Below are 16,777 nucleotides of genomic sequence, written 5' to 3'. Positions count from 1 at the left end.
AGGGTCTTTCCATGCCCTGTGACCCTTTTATAATGTTACATCTTGTGAAGCAAGTTCTGCCTCATATAGTCTTATACAATGCCGCAATCTTCTCAAAATGTTCACTGTGACTTTCAGCCTTGATGAATGCTTGTCTCTGCAATTACAGCATTCACATGTGCAGTAACAATGGAACTAATTGTGTCTTCTGGAACAGGAAGGCTAGCACAAGGAACACGATACAATTTGACATTTAACACACAGACTAATTGTTGTGGCCTTTAACCTTCAAGCATCTACAGTTAATTATGTCCATGAAAGGCCCATACAAGGACTGTTGCCAGTTTGCCGCCTGGTTGATCAGCTAGGATTTTAAGTACCATTTCATCGATCTCCATGTGATTCTTTGCACAGTAACTTGTTGCAAGGATTTCCAGCTGCAGTATTCATTACCATTGTTGCAGTCAGGTGAGGAGGAGTTCAATGGCTCTTCTTTCTCCCTGAATCTCTTTTGACCACAACAGGTCTTTTTATAACATGATACGCTTGCTCATTCAATGAGCGTTTAACTGTTTATGTGTTGTGACTGTAAAATACACAACTAGATGGGTTTTCCTGGGTTTTTGAGAAAAAAATAGTATTTATTGTACTTAACTCTGTCCAAGTGAAATAGTAAAAGCGCTCAAATGTTCACATGCACACATTTGGGGCGGAATTCTCCGCAAGGCCCGACGCCGTCGTGAAACCTGGAGAGGTTCACGACGGCGTCGGAGGCCGCTCCTTGCCCCCTATTCTCCACCCCCTGGGGGCTAGGACGGCCGTGGCGTAAATCTCGGCCGCGGGGCCTTGTCGCTGGCGTCAAGGCCCGGCGAGAATGACGCGGTCGGCGCGCCTAATGACATCAGCCGCGCATGCGCAGGTTGGCCGGCTCTAATCCGCGCATGTGCGGCTGACGGCTGACGGCTCAAACCCGCGCATGCACGATTGCCGTCTTCCCCTCCGCTGCCCCGCAAGACGTGGCGGCTTGATCTTGCGGGGCGGCGGAGGGGAAAGAGTGCGTCCCTTTGAGACGCCGGCCCGACGATCGGTGGGCACCGATCGCGGGCCAGTCCCCTCCCGAGCATGGTCGTGGTGCTCACTCCCCTCTCCGCCCCCCAAAAAGCCCCATACTCACCTTTGGCGCGCTGTTCACGCCGGCAGCGACCAAGTGTGGTTGCCGCCGGCGTGAACCGGTCGGGAACGGCAGGCCGCTCGGCCCATCCGGGTTGGAGAATCGCGGGTCGCCGTGAAAACCGGCGGCCCGCGATTCTCCGAGCGGCGTGTCGCGTTTTGCGGGGGGGTGGTGGGAGAATCTGGGTGGGTGCCAGAGTGGCCCACCCGCGATTCTCCCACCCGGCGTGGGAACGGAGAATCGCGCCCTTGATGTTTACACAAACACACATAAATTGGAGTGAGAGGACAGATTAAGCAATTGAGAGTGTAATCAAGTTAAACGGGATGGGCCGTGCGGCCGTTGTGAAAACGCCGAGTCCCGCCGGCGCCATCCACACTAGCTCTCAGCCGGCGGAAATTCGCCATTGAAGGGTCAGGAAGGCGGCCTGTGGGGGGAGGAGGGGCTGGTCCGACCCCAGGGGGGCCTCCAATGTGGCCTGGCCCACGATCGGGGCCCAGCAATCGGCAGGCCGTCCTCTTTGGCTGGGGGGGGACAAACTTTCCTACGCACCGGCCCCTGTTGTCCTGCGTCTTGTTGGGTTGGGGCCAGCGCATTGAAGGAAGCCACTGCACATGTGCGCATTGGCGCCGGTGCTACTGTGCATGCGCAGATCCTGCGGCGCCCAGATCGCGCCAGATCAGCAGCTGGAGCAGCGTGAATTGCTCCAGTGCCGATCTGGCCCCCTGTAGGGGCCAGAATTAGTTGTGGGGTCGGCCCGTTCATGCAGTCGTAAAATGGGACGGCGTTTACGATGGCATGGACACTGCCGTGGGATTGGAGAATCCTGCCCACTGATTCTGGAAATTCATAACTTTGCTGGTTTCAGGCTGAACCTGGCGACCCTTCTTGGTTCAGTATTGAGATGGTGAATAAGTTGACAGTCCTTTAATCTCTTGTGATGTAAACTGCAGCTGCTGTGTTGAATTATTTTTAAAATTTCTCTCTGCAGCACATGGATTGTCAAGCAGCAGACAGGGTTTAAATTTGTACAGTAAAAAGTCTGACAACACCCGGTTAAAGTCCAACAGATTTGTTTCAAATCACTAGCTTTCGGAGCACTGCTCCTTCCTCAGGCGAATGAAGAGGTAGGTTCCAGAAACATATATATAGACAAAGTCAAAGATGCAAGACGATACTTTGAATGCTAGCATTTGCAGGTAATTAAGTCTGTACAGATCCAGAGAGAAGGGTAATTCCAGTTTAAAGAGGTGTGAATTGTCTCAAGACAGGACAATTGGTAGGACCTAGGCAAGCCCAGGTCAGATGGTGGGCTGTGAATGTAATGCAACATGAATCCAAGGTCCCGGTTGAAGCCATACTTATGTGTGCGGAACTTGGCTAGGAGTTTCTGCTCAGCGATTCTGCGTTGTCGCGCGCCCTGAAGGCTGCCTTGGAGAACACTTACCCGAAGATCAGAGGCTGAATGCCCTTGACTGCTGAAGTGTTCCCCGACTGGAAGGGAACGTTCCTGCCTGGTGATTGTCGCACGATGTCCGTTCATCCGTTGTTGCAGCGCCTGCATGTACCACGCTTCGGGACATCCTTTCCTGCAGCGTATGAGGTAGACAACATTGGCCGAGTTGCACGGATATGTACCACATACCTGATGGGTGGTGTTCTCAAGTGTAATGGTGGTACCCATGTTGATGATCTGGCACTTCTTGCAGAGATTGCCATGGCAGTGTTGTGTGGTGCCGTCGTCGCTGTTCTGAAGGCTGGGTAGTTTGCTGCAATGGTTTCTTTGAGGTTGCACGGTTGTTTGAAGGCAAGTAGTGGGCGTGTGGGCCAAGATGTTCATCTTCATCGATGACGTGTTGATGACTGCAAAGAAGATGACGTAGTTTTTCCGCTTCGGCGATGTACTGGACGATGAATGGTCCTCTGTCGGTTGTGTCCCGTGTCTGTCTTCTGAGGAGGTCGGTGCGGTTTTTTGCTGTGGCGCGTTGGAACTGTCGATCGATGAGTCGAGCGCCATATCCTGTTCGTACGAGGGCATCTTTCAGCGTCTGTAGATGTCTGTTATGCTCCTCCTCGTCTGAGCAGATCCTGTGTATACGGAGGGCTTGTCCATAGAGGATGGCTTCTTTAATGTGTTTAGGGTGGAAGATGGAAGTCTTGTGAATGCGACTGATGAATCTGGCATTGACGCGACTCCTGATGTCTTGAGATTACATGTCGAGTCTAGGGCTGCGGCCTTCTGGAGGGGTCCAATTCAACTCTTTTCTCTTCGGTTGCTGCACCGTAGATCTCTCAGTCTGTTGTTCCGGTTCATTGGTTGTCTCATTGGGTTCACTGTCGGCCTCTTGCGGTCTGTGGAAGAACTCCCGGAGCCTCATTCGCCTGATGAATTCCTCCATGTCTAATGCGAGACTGATGGGAATCCATTTTGGTGGTATTGCAGAAAAGAGCCCTCTGCTGAGGACTTCGATTTCTTCTGCTTTAAATTTGTAGAAATGGGCGGAGAGAGTGTGTCACAAAGGAATCTTGCTTTTTCAGCATCATATTTGCTTGTACTCTGCAAACAAATGCCTAAACATAAAAGGTAAGTTGACTTGTCATGTAACCATATCTCTCCAACTGCCAGGTGACCCAAATGTGGTCATGGCTGGTAGATTCCAGTTGCCTGGCTTAGATAATTAGATTATGTCTGGAAATTTCCTTTCACAGTCAAAGGTCCATTGTTCATGTGGTGGTGTTTTTCCTCTACCTGGTTGAATATCTAGGTGATTTTCTGAATGCTTCCCTAATGGAGTCGGAGATGTCCCACAGTCATATTCTTTTAAGGCAATAGTTTCTACTGGGGCTTTGTAGACAGGTTGTCTCTATTTCAGTGTTTTTTTAAATATATAAATTATAATTACGCAGAAGTCCGTCCATCTTTGACCATAATTTCATATCATTAGAAAAATACATTTTCAAAAATTCAATTAGTAGTTTCCAGCCTGAAGTTCAAAAAGTAATTTTTTTTATAAAGCATAGCTTCATAAAACCATGATCATACTTTTGTCACTGTTTTAGAACTCATGTTTGGCACATTCCCCTCCACTATCAATCACCATCTGTGCTGGCGTCCCATGTCTGGTCCCTATCGATTTTCTCCATGGTTTTAACTAGAATAACTCTTTTCCCTTGCTCGGTATTTCTGTGGAAAGTTTCAATTTGGATGCTCGATCTATAAAAAGTAGAATGAAATATTTTTGTGTTGTACCATTAGATCCATAGCAACCGCCTTGTTAAACGCATCTGCCTACAGAAGGCTTATGATACGATGTGACATCATTCTCTGATACTTATACTTTATATAAATTTCATACTTCTATTTTTTGTCTTTATTTGTTCATGAATGTGGACTTCACTGGCTGGACCAGCATTTATATCCATCCCTGAGGGCACTTAAAGAGTCAACCACATTTCTGTAGGTCAGGAGTCATACGTAGGCCAGACCAGGTAACCGCCTTCACCTGCATTTTTTTAGCAGGATTTTTAATAAATCGGGTTTTGTTCGGTGATATAATAAGTTCCTTAGTGGGTGAACTCCAGATTCTGACTTTCCAAAAAGTTATGATATTCCATGTCAAATCTGGGCCTTTTTCCTGGAAGGTTTACTCAACAGTATAGGCAACTGGAGACTAGATCAGATTATGAAATAGCTACAGACAGGTGTACATCCTCGAGACTACATCAATATTTTATAAAATGGCTTAATGCAACAATTTTACATTGAATTAGTTTCACAGGTAGGCTTACATAATGGGCAGCACGGTAGCATTGTGGATAGCGCAATTGCTTCACAGCTCCAGGTTCCAGGTTCGATTCCGGCTTGGGTCACTGTCTGTGCGGAGTCTGCACGTCCTCCCCGTGTGTGCGTGGGTTTCCTCCGGGTGCTCCGGTTTCCTCCCACAGTCCAAAGATGTGCAGATTAGGTGGATTGGCCATGTTAAATTGCTCTTAAGTGTCCAAAATTGCCCTTAGTGTTGGGTGGGGTTACTGGGGAAGGGGTGGAGGTGCTGACCTTGGGTAGGGTGCTCTTTCCAAGAGCCGGTGCAGACTCGATGGGCCGAATGGCCTCCTTCTGCATTGTAAATTCTATGATACATTAACACTGCAATGGCGTTACTGTGAAAATCCTCTAGTCACCACACTCCAGTGCCTGTTCCGGTTCATGGAGGGAGAATTTTTTAGACTGTCCAATTTCCCTAATTGCACAGCTTTCGGGACTTGGCATCTTAGCACAATCCAGCAATTTAAATGCCAGTATTGATCTCGGGATTGCCCAAATAAATTTTTTGTCAAACATTTATACAATCTGTTAAAACCCAGATCTTAGTCTTTCATGTTTTCGAAAAGCTGGCCAAGCCTCATAAAGACTCAACAAAAATAGACATTTTCGATCATCTAAGAACTTATAATAGAAGTTCCAAACCTCTGTCACTAGCAAACTCACCAGTAATCAACTTACAAATTTTTTTACTCTTAAGTAAATGATATTGCAAAACAAGGCCATACCTTGTTTTCTGTTTGGGAGGAATGTGACCCATGTTCACACTTTATTCATGCACCGCTGATCATATGGCTCAGTCTGAGTACATTTGAGGGTAATCATATCCCACCAATGCGCTCTCACCTTCCACTTTCCACATTAGCCACTAGTGTTTGTAGTTTTCTGACTTTTTGTTCTTGGGTCCCAAGCATCACCTTTTAGGCAACTCTCCTCATCTACCATGTTATATTCCGGAACACCAGTGGATGAAGAATAGAACATGCAGTCATTTTTTAACGTACTTTAATTATCATTTATTTACTTTGCTACACATCATACACCTCTTTAAGCATCAAACACAGTTTTGATTTACATAGGAGCACAAGCAAAATTCCAGTTAGTACCCAGCACTTGAATACAATTAAATAGTATATTGAATTACACTTACTAAATTGCTATCAATTTAACATTCAATGGGTTTTTGCAAGTTTCAGTACTGGGTTTCTTGCTGTTTGTTGTGTATATTCAAATGATTTAGAAACAAACATGGAAAATGAATAAACATTAAATGGTAAGGTTTTGAGTTGTGCAGTGGAACAGAGAGACCTTGGCAAACGTGTCTGCAGATCTTTATCAGTTGCAGGTAAGGTGGCCGAGAAGGCATGTGGGATACGTTCATTTATTGACTAAGATCTGGTGTTAAGAGTTGGGAGATTATATCTGAACTGTATAAAACACTAATCAGACTGCAGCTAGACTTTTGTGTACAGTTCTAGTCACCACATCATAGGAAAGATGTGATCAGATAAGAGACATTCGAAAGGAGATGTTTAATAATGTTAGCAGGAATGGGAAATTTAACTATGAGGAATAAATGGATGGGCTGGGGTTGTTTTCTTTGGAACAAAAGAGGCTGAGAGTAAATGTAATTGAGGTTTATTAAATGATACATGCCACATGTCGAGTAGAAAGGAAGGGCCTATCTCTGTTAGCAGGGAGATAAATAACCTGGGTATAGATTTAAAGTAATTGATGAATGATGAAAGGGGTGTTGAGGCGTGATTTTATTTCACACAGAATGTAGTGGGAGTCCAGAACCCGCTGCCTGAAAGGGGACAATTAAAAAACACTTGGATATGCACATAAGAGCTGTCACCCACAGAACAATAGACCAAGAGCTGGAATGTGATTCACTTGTTCTTTTTCAGCCAACAAGAACATGATGGGCTGAATAGCCTCCTTCTGTGGCAGAAATCATTCTATGTTCCTATGTTTGAAATGTATAATACGAAACACATATGTCTTTCTGCTCCTTTCTCGATTTAAAGCTTTTACTATTGAATAACCATTTCTCATTTTGATGTTAATATATTCCGTCACAATTTTTTCACTTTAAATGTCACCTAATATCTATTTGCTTAACCTGCAAATCCATCGTTCTCCTCCTCGGGTTGAGCACTGTCCTCTTTGCAGAGCTGTGCTACTTTTTGACGTGTTTTCTGCAAATGCTAATCATGTGTTACCATGGTCATAACTAGAGAGAGTGAAAATGGTCTCCACATTGATGCCTACTGGATGCTGGTGATGACAGATCAACAACAAATCTGTAGGGCAGCACGGTGGCACAGTGGTTAGCATTGCTGCCTACGGCGCTGAGGACCCGGGTTCGAATCTCGGCTCTGGGTCACTGTCCATGTGGAGTTTGCACGTTCTCCCCGTGTCTGCGTGGGTTTCGCCCCCACAAGCCAAAGATGTGCAGGTTAGGTGAATTGGCCACGCTAAATTGCCCCTTAATTGGAAAAAATAATTGGGTACTCTAAATTTATATTAAAAAAAATAACAACAAATCTGTTGTTTATTCTTGTAGCATCCATGCCAAGAGAATAAATATGAACAACAAGTAGGATATAAAATGATACTCTTTTATTACATTACACAAATCTCGTCTTCGATAGGTTGGTCATGCGACACATCAATTCCACACTCCCAGAATGCCTTGATCCACTGGAATTCACGTACCACCACAACCGGTCCACAGTAGGCGCCATCCCCCGGCCCTACATTTATTCCTGGAGTATCTCGACAACAAGGACTCCTACGTCAGACTCCTATTCATTGACTACAGCTCTGCCTTCATCACGATAAATCTAGCCAACCTCATACCAAACTTGACTTGGCTCCTCCCTCTGCAACTGGGTCCTCGACGTCCTGACATATAGATCACAATCAGTAAGGTGTCATGGGAGTGTCTCTTTAATAAATGTTTTTGTCTTATCACATGGATTCAGTGATGTCATTGTGTGGGTGGAACTGGGCTGTGGCCCTGGGAGTTGGTTTTTACTTTCGCTTTGAGTTTGCAGCTGGTTTGTGGCTCTGAGCTTTACTTTCGTTTTGAATTTCGGACTGGTTTTGAACTGCACAGGTTGAAATAAGTGTTTCTCTATCAAGTATTTTGATTCATCAATTGGACTGTCTGAAGTGGGGAAAAAAAATACATAATACTTCAGATAAATAACAATAGATCCCTTAGAGAGATGAATGTAAGAGCTTCCTTCTTTACAGCAAAATGCTTCGAAGGCAGTGACTGGCTATTGATGATCATTTGTTTCAGCAGTATTGGTTAAGGAACAAAAGTTGGCTCGGGCACTATGAGAATGTCCCCACTCACTATGGGATCTCTTACATTCACTTGGGAAGACAGATGGGGCCTTGTCTTAGCGTCTTCTCGGAATGCTACAGTATCACATTTGACAGCTCAGCAACCCCTCTACTGCACTACAGTGTCAATCAGGATTATGTACCCGGGTCTCTAGAATAGGACTTGAACCCACAACCATCTGAATCAGTGCTGCTACTGAGACGAGACTGAACCTTGGTTTTAGCCAATGACAGATGAACTGAAGTTGAATGCAACGGAGCACATTTGCTGCATTTTGACCTGGATTAGATGCGATCACCGTCAATATATGATGTTGAAAACTCATCAAGATCTGTCATCAAACTTCTTGATGAACTGAACTTTACAGACTCTAGGTTTGAGATTTCATCACTTCAGTGATGCATGCCATTGAAAAATATTAAGCAAATAAAAACATTGGAGGATATCGGAGTGAGGCTGGAAAACTATTGTCAGCAGAGACTAGACAGTCATCTACTACGTGCAAAACGGAAAGATTTCTATTTATATAGATCCTTAACACATCTCTGAGAAATGTTTCAAGAATTTAGGCAACTTTTAAATAAATACAACCACTGTTATTTAGGGAAATTTTGCATCTAATTTGCACACAGTAAAGTGATGAATGACTGGTTAAAACAAAAGCTAATTACTGCGGATGTTGCAAATCAGCAACGGAAACAAAATTCTGGAATTGCTCAGCAGTCAACAGCATCTCTGGAGAGAAACAGAGTTAATGATTCAGGTCAATGATCTTTCATCAGAACAGGGTGACTAGGTGTTGTGTTTGTGATGATTTAATTGAGGGAAGAATGTTGGCAAAGGCACAAGGAGAGCTTGCTTCTGTTCTTGAAAAACTGCCATGAGATATTTCACTCCTGTGTTGAAGACCAGCTTAAAAAATATTAGCTTAACATCCCATGAGAAATAAGAACAGCACCGTTGATAATTGTTGAGTACAGCATTGAATTGCCAATTTAAGATGATATGTTTGAGTACTGGATTGGACTCTATAATATTAACCATGTGGTATGATAAGTTTGAATTGAAGTAAATGGTTTCTTTCCTTTAGGATCTTTGTATATCGTTATTTATGTTAAATTCGATGATGTTCCATTGTTGAATAGGAAGAAAAGTTGATCCTGGAAATTAAATTTCATTCACGTTAAAAGTTTTGAAGTACTGGGGTTGACATTTGTTCTTTCCAAATTTTTGCAAACAAAAAATATGCAAACATTTTTATTTTGCTCTGTGGATGCCTGAAAGAATGACAATGTTATATTGGCTGTGGGCAATTTTCCAGTAGCTAGGGCAATTGCCTTAAACAGACATTAAGATCCTTGCCCGTGCTATTGATCGGTCTATAATTGTTTAAGAACCCTTCAACAACATTGTTTAGAAGTGAATGCAATAATGATGCAATAAAAACCTAAAAAATAGGTTTCTGCTTTTTCTTCTCTTTTCTCTCATCCTTTCTCTTTTTCCTTTTTTCTTTCTCTTTTTTCTTTCTACATTCTTTCTCTCTTTGCACTTTTGTTTTCTTGCTGGGATTAAGGGATCTCACACCTGAAATGCGGTGAATTTCAACTTGTTGACTAAAGTTACAAGAAGAAGAGACTAGCACATGCTTAACAGATGTGTTGTGGGCATCTTTGGGAGCTATCATTGACAGTATTTCTAGGCTTAAGGGGCAATTATGTGTCTCTTTTTTGCCACTAGACAAAAGGTAATAAATGGAATAAATTGCAGTGATGTCCGATATTATGTAATGAGGTACACGCAAAGCTAATTACTGAGCTGCACTGGGGTACCTGCAAAGCTAATTACTGAGCTGCACTGGGGTACATGCAAAGCTAATTACTGAGCTGCACTGGGGTACATGCAAAGCTAATTACTGAGCTGCACTGGGGTACATGCAAAGCTAATTACTGACCTGCACTGGGGTACATGCAAAGCTAATTACTGGGCTGCACTGGGGTACATGCAAAGCTAATTACTGACCTGCACTGGGGTACATGCAAAGCTAATTACTGGGCTGCACTGGGCAGGTTTGTTTCGTGTTTTGCTGCAAAAATCTTCAGTGAAGTTTTTCTGATCATAGAATTTATAGTGCAGAAGGAGGCTATTCGACCCATCGAGTCTGCATCGGCCCCTACAAAGAGCACCCTACTCAAGCCCACATATCTACCCTATCCCCATAATCTAGTAACCCGCAATTAACCTTTTTGGACACTGGGGGCAATTTATCATGGCCAATCCACCTAACCCGCACATCTTTGGACTGTGGAAGGAAACCGGTGCACCTGAGGGAAACCCACGCAGACACGGGGAGAATGTGCAGACTCTGTACAGACAGTGACCCAAGGAATCGAACCTTGGACCCTGGAGCTGTGAAGCAATTGTACTAACCACTATGCTACCGTGCTGCCCCATATGGCCATATGTCAGCTGCCTGTTTTGATGGCTGAATTTGTGAAATATTATTTGTGACTGCACGCTCAGTGGCCAGTGTGCAAAACTAATTCTCATCATAATTTGCAATTCAGACCATTGGTCACTGAACTTCTTTATTGTATTTATTCCAGCTGCTGATGATGTCCAGATATATGATGGACAGTCGATCACTCTAAAGGCAAGGGATTGTTGTGGAATGAGAATCTCCTTTCTTCAGCTGAACAGTGGGTGGCTCAAAAGAAAATCAAAGGTTGCTTCTAAAAAATTAAGGTGAGGCCTTTTGGAACGATGGAGGTAAGATGATGTATGAGGTATGTCTGTTCTGCTGCGTGGCCGGACACACTTGAGTTATGAAGAAAAGTGACATTTACGAAAGCTTTATCCAACTTAACTGACTGTTGGTTTCAGGATTATTTTGTTTTGACCCAAAGCTCCAATGAGATTAGAATCTTTGGTATTTTAAAGATACTTTCCACTGTTCGGGGAACATTGAATGGATTGCACAATTTATTTCATATTAACAAGAAAGAACCATTTACGTTCTGTACAGTGAAATAATTCTTGAGATCAATTGTACTTTATTTTTAGACATTAACTCAATAAAATGAAGGAATAAAGGTGTATTCCCATCCAGGCAGATTGGTCTCCACTCAAGCTGGTGGGATATTTTATTTCCTGTGTAGATTTGTGGAAAGCAAAACAATTGCAAGTGTGAGCTAAACAAGGAGAAAATGAATACATAAGACATGGCAAATTTAGTTGCTTGTATGTATAGGCATTTGTTGAAATGAAGCTTGACTCTTATTTCTCTTCAGTCCTCAGTCTATGGACTAAACAAGAATTTACTTCCTTACCCTGACAGTTTCAGTGAGAAAATGAATGCAATTGCAAAAAATAATTTATTATAGTACAGTGGTGCAAGAAGAACATAAAAACTTACACAATGTAAGATGAGTGGTAAATCCAGTGACATCCATATTGAGTTTGTATTCTTGTTGAATTGTGGTGGTAAAGCCTTGACAGTCAATCTTATTGCAGATGGCACTATGGTCCGTAAGATTACTCATGTAATTTAGCAGCTTGGTTTCAACATGTAGCACTCACCATTTGTCAATGGTTTTATTACCTGCGCCTGAATTGTAGTCTTAATTAACCTAGGGAACATTGGATTGTAATAAAATTGGTGATCATGTGAAAGCATGTTCGTAGCTTCAGGTGATCTTGTGGATGAAATCAACTAAATGACGATCGGAATAACCTTAATCTTAGTACTTTCCGTAGGATATTGTGAAAATGCATTTTCACAGACACCATTAATGAACACAAAAGGTATTTATTAATAAGAATTGCACAGCAGCCTCATGGCTAGAGCAAGCTCCCAACATGTCTTTGCCATTCTGCCTCTCTCACCATGGAGTGATTCCACACACTGACTCCCGATTGACCATGCCACCCTTACTCTGCTGTGTTGCCCTTAAAGGGACAACCACCACATCTCTCACCCTTTAAGTCCTTTATACAATCTTCAATAACTAATTCACTCAGTACTAAATATTAATGAAATAATAATCTTTATTGTCACAAATAGGCATACATTAACACTGCAACAAAGTTAATGTGAAAAGGCCCTAGTTGCCACATTCCGGCGTCTTTTTGGGTACATGGAGGGAGAATTCAGAATGTCCAAATTACCTAACAGCACGTCTTTCGGGACTTGTGGGAGGAAACCGGAGCAGTATGTACATGAGTTGGATAATTAGAACTTGAGTCTTTGAGGGGGTTTTCTGTTCTTTGTAAAGTGTATAATTCTGTTGACTGAGATACTTCCACAGGATTAACGTTAACAGGAACTGCAATAATGGGTACCTCTTCTTGCCCAGGCGATTCATCTCTATTTGTTTCCACGGGGACATCAGTTATGCCGATAACAGTTCAATCGGGTACTTTGATGCTCAAAAGTTCAAAAACATTTCTTAATGGCAACACTGAATGCTGCAGTGACTTTCTACTCAAGTGATCCAGACGGTTATGAATGGTGCGTCCCGCCACATCCACGTGATATGAAAGGGGTCCGGTCTTAGAGGGAATAATTCTGGGGATCCAATTTGATCCACTACTGATGTAAACGGCTTCATTTACCATAAAGTATCCTGCTGTATTATGTGAATCATGGCTTGCTTTCAGATTATTTTGGCTGGCTTCCATCCAGTCTGGCAAATTTGGAAACATGAGGCTTTGTCTCGTTCTGAGATGATGTTTCATTAGCAGTTCTGCTGGTGGAATTCCCGTTGTACAATAGCTAAGGAGAAATTGTGAGATTTTGGTCTCCATGGGTTGTCCTGACAGTTCCTTTAGGCCAGACTTGGCAGTTTGGGTGGCTTTCTACGCTAATCCGTTTGATGCAGGGTGGTAAGGCACAGTTCGAATGTCTTTAATACCGTTATGGGCAATGACGTTTTGAAACTCAGCGCTTGTGAATATGGTTCCATTGTCTGATACCATGACTTCAGGTAATCTGTGCGCTGAAAAACATTGGTGTAATCTTCAATGATAACATGCGATGTAGGTGACTTCACGTCCATCCAGTCTGCAGCAATCACGAACAGAAACATTTTGCCCAGGACTGGACCAACATAGTTGATATGGATTCGTACCCATGGTCAACTCAACTCTGCTTAAGGATGCTGTGGGGCTGCAGCAGGCATCCTTTATTGCAGTTGGTACTGTTGACGGTGTTTGACAAGCTTTTCAATAACAACATCAATACCAGGCCTTCACGCCCAACTCCTGGCAAACATCTTCAGCTTAGAGATGCCAGGATGAGTGCTGAGTAATTCAGTTACAAGCAGCTTTCTGCCTGGTACAGCAATAAATGTATCAGAGTATGATGCCATACCCTGGTCTTGTACACCTTGCGAAAGATTTCACCAAACATTTGACTTGTCCAAACTAGGATCTTTATTGAATCACACGTGGTAAGATAGCAATCTTTTACAGAGCAAGTTATCATGGAGTTTATTTGTATTCCTATGGAACTGCACCTAGCGCGACTGTTCACCTGTATGTCTTACTACCGAACAAAGAACAAAAAAAAGTACAGCACAGGAACAGGCCCTTCAGCCCTCTAAACCAGCGCCGGCATGTTACCCGTCTAAACTAAAATCTTCTACACTTCCGGGTCCGTATCCCTCTATTCCCATCCTATTCATGTATTTGTCGCGATGTCCCTTAAAGAACTATCGCCCCTGCTTCCAACACCTCCTCCGGCAGCGAGTTCCAGGCACCCACTACCCTCTGTGTAAAAATACTTACCTCGTACATCTTCTCTAAACCTTGCCCCTTGCACCTTAAACCTATGCCCCCGAGTAATTGACCCCTCTGCCCTGGGAAAAAGTCTCTGACTATCCACTCTGTCTACGCCCCTCGTAATTTTGTAGACCTCTATCAGGTCGTCCCTCAACCTTCTTCATTCCAGTGAGAACTGGAATAAGGCAGCAACTTACTGTCACCCAGGATTGCCTCTGCTGTACCAGATGCCACTGACTCTGTCGCACTTCGGTTGATTATTCCAAGGACCATGCTGAATATATATGACTTGATCCTCTGGATTTCTCGCTTTTAGTGGATGATATTTTCCCAAAAGGGAGTGGGCAGAAGTCATTGATTGTGGCAGGGTGTATTGAGCTGTTATTTCTGTATAGCTGGAGGTATGTGGGGACTTTGAAAGATGCATTTGCAGCTGGATACTTTGAAAGTATATCTGCAAGAGATGCAGTGTCAGGATGCTAGGAGAGAGTCCTGTAACTTGGGCTACGCTGCTGGGTGGGTGATGGTGGTCTGATGCATTAAGCAGCATGAGATATGGGTGTGGGATGTTATGTGTGGATATGGTCACTCACTTGACCACCCAAGTGAGACCATTTGGGCATTGCCACCAGGCCCATGGTGCCACACTGGGCATTCACTACCCTCACCACAGGTTCCCACTCCCTCCTTAAGATTATTCTGGAAGACTTCGCTTGCTCCAAATGGCCTCCTTCCTGGCCCAATCTCCTGCCAGAGTGTGCCCAGAGTAACATCACTGAATCTGGGAGGCCTATCTTTCCCTTTTGATTTCATGTTTTTTTTTGTGATCGTCCAAATGCAATTAGCCAGCAACCTGCAGTGCATTTCTGCAACTTCATTTTTACAGGGACTGCACCTTTAAAAAGGATGGCTGCCTGGAGGATGTGGTTTACAAAAAACACTACTCAGCCCCTTAGTGAGTGTGCAGAAGCCATGTGCACAGAAATGGTGTCCACATTTTTCTACACAGCCATGGAAATGAGGTGAGTAGACAAATTTTCTGTCTTATCCACCTCATTTCAAATGAACACCTGTACATCACGAAACATGGACTCAGGCTTAATAGATTTAGTGTTCATAAGGTTCTGAGAGGTTTTGGCGGTGTAGAAGTGGTGAGGTTGTTTTCTCTGGCTGGATGGTCTGGAATGGGCAGTATAGTCTCTCAAGAGACAGCGTTAGGTGAGTGAGGTGAGGAGAAAGGTCTTGGGCGGGATACTCCCACGATCAGCGGGACGGCCTGTACAGGCGCCAAAGAGTGGTGTAGCCCTTTCAGGGACCCCATTCTGTGGCCCACAGGGGGCTAGGATAGCGCTGGAGTGGCCTCCGCCTCCCCAGCTGCCGATCCCGGCCTGAACCCGGCGCCGCGAGGTCCACAAATGTGCAGTTGGGCCGGCGCCAACTAGCGAATGCACAGTGGCCTTCTTCCTCGCGTCGGCTCCGACTCCAAATGGCGCAGGGCTACAGGAGCCAGCGCGGAGGAAAGGAGGCCGGGGGGCAGAGAGGCAGGCCTGCTGATCGGTGGGCCGCAATCGCGGGCCAGGCCACTACGGAGGCCCCCTCGGGGTCGGCTCCCCCTCCACAGGCCGCACCCAAACCCTTCAACACAGAGATCCTGCCAGCCCAGAGGATGTTGGAACGGCGCCGGCGGGACTCGGCTTTTTGTTGACGGCCGCTCGGCCCATCCGGCCTGGAGAATCATTGTGGAGAATTGCGTCCAAGCGTCGGGGCGGCGTGGCGCGATTCACGTGGTGCCGCGCCGATTCTCCTGTCTCAGAAGGTTGTGAATCTTTGGAATTCCCTGCTCCAGATGTGCAGTCACTGACCATATTCAAAACCTAGATCAGTAGATATTTTCATTCAAGGGATTTGGGGTGGGATTTGATGCCGTCCATTGTGTCATGTTTGGTGGTATGAGCATTTAATTTGGTAGGTGGGTGAGGGCTCCACCATCTTTCTGCCTCTTTCTCCTTTAAGTTTGTGCGCAAAGACTCATGCCGAGTCTTCCTGTCACTCTGACAATTGAAGCCATTAAATAAGCAATCTTTAGCCACTTAAGGTTGTCATCCCGCTGCCCTGCTTTTCACTCATTGCCATGTGAGAAACCTGAAAAACAAATCTTGTTATGGTTGCTTGTGGGTTTCGGGGATGGATGTGTCTTGTTTAAAATCACTCAGTGCCAGATCGATGGCGCTGGCAGAGGGAAGGGGTATCTGCTAAGAGGCACCCCACTGACCTTGCTGCCAAATGTCTGCTCCTGCAACATGCCCGCAATGCAATCCCATTCCTGCCAACACTTCGCTGTGGCTTTGATCCTCACGATCCTGGGCCTCAGATTAATTAGCTCTGGGATGCTACACCCAGGGTCCTTGTTCCTGGAGAAGGCCTGCTTCTGCCCAGTGAAGTGTCCGAGTGGCACTTAACGCAGCAGGTCTTCCCGAAAATATGTAACACAGTGTGGTAAACCAGTGTTAGTGTGTTATATGTATTGTAGTAAACTGTTACTGTACTACATGTATTGTGGTAAACCCCTGCCTGATGGCTCCGCCTGTGGCTCTTCCACTCTGGCTTGGTATACAGGTGGCTGACCTCCGCCCCTGCCCCAGTTCGCGATCAGTGGCCAGGAGGCTTT

At 44.7% G+C, this 16,777-nt stretch overlaps 1 protein-coding gene across 11 annotated transcripts in view; it reads left to right on the top strand.

Moving 5' to 3' along the window:
• The window catches only part of gulp1b (GULP PTB domain containing engulfment adaptor 1b), a 530,845-nt gene that overhangs the window by 133,927 nt on the left and 380,141 nt on the right, over positions 1–16,777 (top strand). For 10 of the 11 annotated variants that reach the window (XM_038789197.1, XM_038789196.1, XM_038789190.1 and 7 more), the window contains exon 2: positions 10,935–11,073. The gene's annotated coding sequence lies outside the window, so the exon portion shown is untranslated. Of the gene's footprint in view, positions 1–10,934; positions 11,074–14,995; positions 15,132–16,777 lie in introns of all 11 variants that reach the window. The other variant, XM_038789195.1, reaches the window with a different exon arrangement.

The sequence above is a fragment of the Scyliorhinus canicula genome, chromosome 2, assembly GCF_902713615.1.
Source record: "Scyliorhinus canicula chromosome 2, sScyCan1.1, whole genome shotgun sequence".
Classification (NCBI taxonomy): domain Eukaryota; kingdom Metazoa; phylum Chordata; class Chondrichthyes; order Carcharhiniformes; family Scyliorhinidae; genus Scyliorhinus; species Scyliorhinus canicula.
This window is presented reverse-complemented; position numbering and strand designations above follow the sequence as displayed.